Below are 7,771 nucleotides of genomic sequence, written 5' to 3' on the forward strand. Positions count from 1 at the left end.
ATGCTTATTTATTTTTTAGAGAGAGAGACAGGGTGTGAACGAGGGAGGGGCAGAGAGAGAGGGAGACACAGAATCGGAAGCAGGCTCCAGGCTCTGAGCCATCAGCACAGAACCCGATGCAGGGGCTCGAACCCACAAACCGTGAGATCATGACCTGAGCAGAAGTCAGATGCTTAACCGACTGAGCCACCCAGGCACCTCATATTATTCATAAGTCTTTTTAAGGACTGAAGTAAAACCTGCCCCAACTCAAACAAAAATCATTTTTAACAAATAAGACTAATATTTACTAGTCATGATACTCAGAAGTGAGATTTTTGTTTGTATTTATTTTTGAGAGAGTAGGCATAAGCATGAGCGGGGAAGGGGCAGAGAGAGAGGGAAAGAAAGGATCTCAAGTAGGCCCTGCACTGTTAGCACAGAGCCCAATGCGGGGCTTGAACCCATGAACTGTGAGATCATGACCTGAGCTGAAACCAAGAGTCAGATGCTTAGCCAACTGAGCCACCCAGGGCCCACAAATTTAATTTCTTTAATAGAATACAGCTCATCAAATCTTCTACTTCTTGTTTGAAACAGAAATTGTTAAAGTTGTGTTTCTCAAAGAATTCGTCCAGTTAATCCAGTTTATCAAATTTATTAGCTTGTAGTTTTCATCGTATTCCCTTATTATAATTTTATTATTTGTAATATCATTCGTGATATTCATTCTTTAATTTCTTATTCTGCTGCTTTATATAACTCTATTTTTTCCCAGTGATTATCAATTTTATAAATCTTTTCAAAGGACCAACTTTGGGATTTGTTACTTTTCTCTAATCTTCTGTTTTTTACTTTGTTGATTATTTCCTCTTATCTTTATTACTTTTTTTCTTCTATTTACTACGGGCTTAATTTTCCTTCAATAAGGTAGACGTTTGTGTCATTGATTGTTAACTTTCCTCTTTCCTAATATAAGTGAATATACATTATTATATGCTACATTATAAATTAACATAATTACATTACATATTACTAATTTTGACATGTAATATTTTTTATTCACTCAATTGCAAATATTTTCTAAGCAAGCTTTGAAAACCCAGGAAGGCCAGTTTCTGTGTATGGCTCTGATGAATCCCAGTCTGCTCAATGAATAAAGCTAACGATGGAGTCTCTGTACCTTCATATTCTGCCCAATTCTCACCCCAATTTTGCAACAGAGTGAAAAATTGGGGTGTGGATTCACTAAGAGTGCTGTCCAAGCATCGACATCAGCCCTGGTTGAACGTCTGCTTAATAAGCCTGACAGCAACTATTCTGAAGCAATGAGAAAAGTAGAATGAAAGTTTCTATTTATTTCTGTCATTTTTGGGTTGAGAAATCGATATCCTTGATGCGATCGTCAATGTATCTTGTCAGTGCAAAATGCATCCTGAGAGCTGCCTCCCGATGATCCACATGAACGTGATATAAAATAGTGAAACTCAATGTGAGACAGAAAAGGCATCAGGACAATTTCTCTAGGACGTCTCCTGCGTCTCCCTGGCTGCACTAGCTGGAGGGGGAGACAGAAAACAACCAGGAGAGAAAAAGTTTTGAGTAGCGGAGGACAGTCCTTCAAGCAGTCCCGTTCCTGATTGCCTTTCTCCAAGTGAACTTGGGTAAGTGCATAGCAGGGTCTCAGCACTGCAGAGGACATCTGCCTGCAGAAAACCTTCACAGATGACGTTACAATTTTTGGCTACTTGTGTCCTTTTAGTCTTCACTTAATTACACAGATTTTTTTTTTTTTTTGGTGTAAAGAATAGAAAAAAAGAATATATATGCATGTATATATATGTAATAAAGCAGCATTTCCCCAAGAGCATTCCTTAGAAAATTTGGGCCACAGTATGTTTAACGGGTGTTAGTCAATGAATAAAATTTCACAAGCAAATGGATCTGCAGAAAAGTAGATTATAGTCAAACAGGATCAGAATTGCAGAACTACACTGATCCTTAATTATAATATTGTCAACCAAGACTCTCTGAGCACATCATCATATAGCATTTGGATATATATGTGTTTATAACGACAGCAGTATTTTTCACTCCAGGGGATATTTATAAAGATGAGGAGGCGTATTTGCATGATCTACTGCATGGCTTTTGTCGTTTCATGGGCAAGAACCAGGGATGATAAACATATGATCATATGTAATTTATATATATGATATAAGCTATATATGTGCATACCTATGTGTGTATAAAATATACAGTCTAACACATGCTTTCCCCTGAGCTCTTACAAGTAGCATCTTTCGGGAATCATGTTTACTAGAAAAAGCAGTGTGAAATGCTGATTTAGAGTGATAACTCAATATAATTTACATAGATTATATATATATAGATTATATATATAGATTATATATATAGATTATATATAGATAGATTATATAGATAGATTATATAGATAGATTATATATAGATAGTTTATATAGATAGATTATAGATAGATTATATAGATTATATATAGATTATATATAGATATATATATGTAGATAGATTATATATAGATAGATTATATAGAGAGATTATATAGATAGATTATATATAGATAGATTATATAGATAGTTTATATAGATAGATAGATTATATATATGTAGATAATATATATGTATATAGATTATAGATAGATTGTATATATATAGATTATATATATATATAGATTACATATACAGATAGATTATATAGATAGATAGATTATATATAGATAGATTATATATATGGATAGATTATATAGATAGATTATATATATAGATAGATTATATATATAGATAGATTATATATAGAGAGATTATATATAGATAATATATATATGTATATAGATTGTATATATAGAGATTATAGATTATATATATAGATAGATTATATAGATAGATTATAAATATGGATAGATCATATATAGATAGATTATATATAGAGATTATAGATAAATAGATAGATAGATTATATATATATATATGTCTAATATATAATCTCTCTATATAAATAAATCTAAAATACGCATAACCTGTGTTGACCAAGTCTGGCGACTTGAGGCCCCAGGATCTCACCTTTAAGGACTGAGCACCCCCCTGGCACTTATCGTGTCTGCGCTCTTCGTCCTAACATCTCTGGGCACCGCTGTGAATCAGCAGGATGTCAACGTGAGATGCTGTCATGGAAACACGTCAGAGAAACACGAGGACTCTTGGAGTGTCGCGAAGGAGAGGTGTCTAAGTCGGGCAGACTCACCCGACAGTGATAGCTAATACTACGAGGCTCAGATAGGGCCGAGCAGGGCAGCCCTGGAAAGGCCAGGTAAGCAGAGGCCTGGGGAGGGGTGCCTGAAGAAAGGCTGTTGGGTTAGAACCTGCCACAGGATGGAACACGCAGGCTCCTCTTGTCGGGACAAGTCGCCCTTCCAAACCCAGACCCATTGCACAGAGGTATGAAACAAAGCGGCCAAAGGGGCTCTATGTCACGGCTGCAAAGCACAGCCTGTCATGACCGGTACATTCTTGCGCCATCCCTTGGGAAGCCTCCAGCTCTTTCTACCAGCTGCACCCCGGCGAAGCCACTTAGCGCTCCTCCTCTGCACAGGCCCCCTCCCCCGCTCCCCGTCCTCCCACCCCCCCACCCCCCACCTCGGCTCTCCAGCGTGCCCATCAGATTCACTAGCAAGGATTGCAAGGATTGTAACTCGGAGGCCTCAAATGCCAAGCACTCTGGAGAAACCGGGGCATCTAAGTTGTAAATGCTTTGAGACAAAACCGTTAAAGACAAAAAACTCCCTAATGATTTCCCATAAGATAAATCCTGAGTTAAGGGTGTAATCAACTCTCAAAGCCTACCTGTCAGAGAGGACCCATGAAGGGATGGGGGGTGGGGGCGGGTAGGAATTGTTACTGATCCATGATCACAGCAGCGGACTCGGGGAACAAGCAGGTAAACCCTGGAGCTCCGAAGGCCAGCTTCCCTCCAGGGGGGCCCAGGGATCCCGACGAATAGAGAACAGAGTTCTGGGCTGGCCTGCCAGCACTGTTGCCCAACAAATTCATATAAACTTGGCTCAAAAGAAGCCAGACAAGGGTTTGGAAGAGAGAAAAGGATTAATTTGGGGCGGGAGGGGGGGGGGGAGAGGCGGCAGCTGGGGGAGGTGACAGGCTCCTGTCTTAACAACCCACTCCTCTGTGGCAAGGACACCTAGGGTTTCATGGGAGAGTTTGGGGACAGGGGGAGGGTTATGTGCAGGAGAGGAGGCAGGGTGCTCCGTCTTGGATGGGGGGGCATAGCCACAGGCAGGGAAGGGCACCTGTGGGGGTGGTCTTCTAGGCCTTTCGCTATTGCCATCAGGGCTTTTCTGGTCTGCTGGTTGGAATGTTCTTGCAAAACGTCTTGGTCAATGCCTCAGGGAAGTGCGATAAAGAGTAAATCAACGGGTTCCAGTTAGAGCGTGTGTGGAGCTCCGTTTCTGGTTCTCCCTGTTGTGTCTACACCTGAGCCAGAGGGCTCGCTGGTGGACGAAATAGTGAGTCAGCATGGGGTCATCTTTAAGATTAAGTCGTGCACTCATTCAGTCTTTCACCCGTTTATTTATTTGACAAGCCTTCATAAGAACCTCCATGCTGTAATCTCACGGTTTGTGAGACCCTCCGTGCTAGCTCCGGAGAGACAGAAATGAGAAGGAAAACACTTCTGTTCGCAAGGAACCCAGCCACCTAGCTGTTTCTCACTCACTGGAAGATATATGAATCGCTTGGAATCTGAAAATGCAGATCCCTGGACACCCCCACAGAGTCTCATTCACTTTGGCTGGGGTGGATTCTAAGAGTTATCACTGTGGGGTTAGGGGCGGGTTTTTTTTAATGGTAATCATGATGCCTATACTAATCAGACACTTAGTAGCCAGAGGGCCCTGTAAACCTTTTCCGCATCCACCAGTTGGTCAAGGGCACAAAATGGTCGGCAAATTTCCTTCGCGGTCTGGCAACAAGAGTCAGATTCTGCCGCCATCACTCTGTTTGAGCTCAGGCACATGACTTGACCTCTCTGAGACGCAATTTCATTTGAAATAAAATGGAGATGATATTTCTTATCCCTTGGGATACTTTTGAGAATGAAATGAGATCATGTATGTCTGACACCTAACTTGGCACATAATCGGCTCTCAATAGTCACGATAGTGATCATTGTTACTGTTGGTGGTGTTAACACTACCATTGTGATCAACCAGAGTTAAGTTCTATTAATCAATATTAGTTACATACAAATGTGCTATGTTGATATAAAAGTACGTATTTACTACATTAATCGTATTAATTATACTATACATTAATTATATTCATACATATATACTCAACAGAGATTATGATCTTGATGAATCCAAGAGAGAGATTTATGGAATTTTCTATGACAATACTGAAGGCATCTTCTGAAAAATGCTTCCATTTCCTACCGGCTGCGACTTACCATCTGTCTTCATTTTGTTGCTTTTAAACTTAAGTGGTTTCAGGGCAGCTGGGTGGATCAGTCAGTTAAGTGTCAGAGTCTTGATTTCAGCTCAGGCGATGATCTCGTTGTCGTGGGATCCGGCCCCATGTCAGGCTCTGTGCTGAGTGTGGAGCCTGCTTAAGATTCTCTTTCTCTCCCTCTGCCCCTCTCCTCTGCTCATGTGCTCTCTCTCTCTCTCTAAAATAAAAAAAAAAAAATTTTTTTTTAGTTAAAAAAATAAACTTAGGTGGTTTCAAAGCCAAATGAGGAATCTTTCTCCCCCATCGTTTCCAGAATTTCCATCCAGCCTGGATGGCTCAGTTGACTGAGCATCCAACTCTTGATTTCAGCTCAGGTCATGATCTTAGGGTCTTGAGATTGAGCCCCGTGTTGGGCTCCAGCTGAGCAGGGAGCCTGCTTGAGATGCTCTCTCTTCCTCCCTCTCTGCCCCTCCCCTGCTCATGCACAGATGTGTGCGTGCACGTGCTCTCTCTCTCTCTCTCAAAAAATAAAAATAAAATTAAAAAATTACAAAGCATGGAAAGTCCTAGGAAATGAGAAAGTGATCACCCAAATAGTCACCATCTAAATATAACCGTAATTAAAATTTGGTGCTTACGTAACTGTACTCACATGACTTCACTCCTTGGTGAGTCATAGGTAGAGACTGGTCTATGTGGTCGCACAAAATAAACTTTATGGGCAGCAAATAAGGAGATCACGGGGAATAACTTCCAAAGCCGGGAATCCCCAATGGGATGGGCTCCTTTCACGTAGGGTTAGGATGAATATTTAGAGAGAGGAGCCTCATCATCCAATATGGAGGTAGGCATAAGGTCGTACCTGCACCTTAAGGAAACATGCTTATACACAGGTTGTATGTTATGTAAATGAGGCTTCTGCTCCTCCTTGGGTGGAGATTTCAGTATTATAATGAGGTAGAGGTTAACAGCTGGTCACAGCATGGTCCTCTGTGCAGGTGTGAGTCAGGGGTTGAGTTCAAACTGGTCTGGGTGGTCTGGGCCACCACAGCTCTCCCTCCGGCAGTCATTGTTGCTTGAGGGGTCGTTTCTGTTTCCATCATGGGATGCTGTGCCCATCATGGGTTTTTCCTGAGTTAAGATATAAGCTTAGAAGTAAGTTCTTAAAGAAGAACTTTAGGAAAGTGTGGACAAATATAGACAGGTACATGCAGGTAGGCAGTAAAGGTCAGGTCTTGGGGTCAATCATGAGGGGTTTCTCTTTTTATTTTTTTTTTCCTTTTTATAATTTGTTTTATCACTGGGCTTCAAAATATATGCACAATTTACATCACTTTTCTCTCAATATTATATAATAGAAATTTCACATAACACTTATAACCATACTTGGTGGCTGAATAATTCCATTCTTTCTCACCCATAATTTATTTTATCGATCTCTTATGTGGTAAATTTCACTATATTAAGATATATAATCAGGAACAATTTTATAATGTATTTTTTTATTATTACACATATATTGTTTTTCCTTTGGCTAGACTGCTGGAGATAGAATTACTGAGTGAAAGATACGAATTTTTTTTTTGTTCCCCCCAGGGGGTGCACCGTTCCTGGACTTAACAGCAATACCAGGGTGATGCATGGAGGGAACGGAGCAAGCTCCTATTCCCTCTTCTAGTTCCAAAAATCTATTTAATATATTGTCCTCAGATAAAAGATGCATCAGATATTACACTGAAAAGAACAGATCTTAGCCAAAAGGCCAAGAAGCAATAAGACATGAATATTTTTAAGTTTTTTTTTTTAACGTTTATTTATTTCCGAGACAGAGAGAGACAGAGCATGAACAGGGAAGGGGCAGAGAGAGAGGGAGACACAGAATCCGAAACAGGCTCCAGGCTCTGAGCTGTCAGCACAGAGCCCGACGCGGGGCTCGAACTCACGGACAGTGAGATCAGGACCTGAGCCGACGTCGGATGCCTAACCGACCGAGCCACTCAGGCGCCCCGATGAATATTTTTAAATTTCCAAGACATGCTAATAAATTTCTCTCCATAAAGGTTATGCCAGCACTCACTCCCCTGATCAGAAGAAAAGGAATTACGTTATCTGATAACTAGAGATATTAAGTGTGCTTTATTAATATATTGGCCATTATATTTCTCTTTCTGCAAATTCTACATTCCCTTCTTTTGTTCAGCTGTCTATTGGAGACTTACTTGAAGTTGACTTCCTTCCTTTCTTTTTTTCCTTCTTTCCTTCTTTCTTAGTAAAAATTTATACTTTCTGATTTT

At 40.4% G+C, this 7,771-nt stretch overlaps 1 pseudogene; it reads right to left on the minus strand.

The window, feature by feature from the left end:
- Positions 1–7,071: 7,071 nt before the first annotated feature.
- Positions 7,072–7,251, minus strand: LOC125148465 (uncharacterized; annotated as a pseudogene).
- Between the last annotated feature and the right edge of the window lie 520 nt (positions 7,252–7,771).

The sequence above is a fragment of the Prionailurus viverrinus genome, chromosome D2 (assembly GCF_022837055.1).
Source record: "Prionailurus viverrinus isolate Anna chromosome D2, UM_Priviv_1.0, whole genome shotgun sequence".
In the NCBI taxonomy this organism is placed as follows: domain Eukaryota; kingdom Metazoa; phylum Chordata; class Mammalia; order Carnivora; family Felidae; genus Prionailurus; species Prionailurus viverrinus.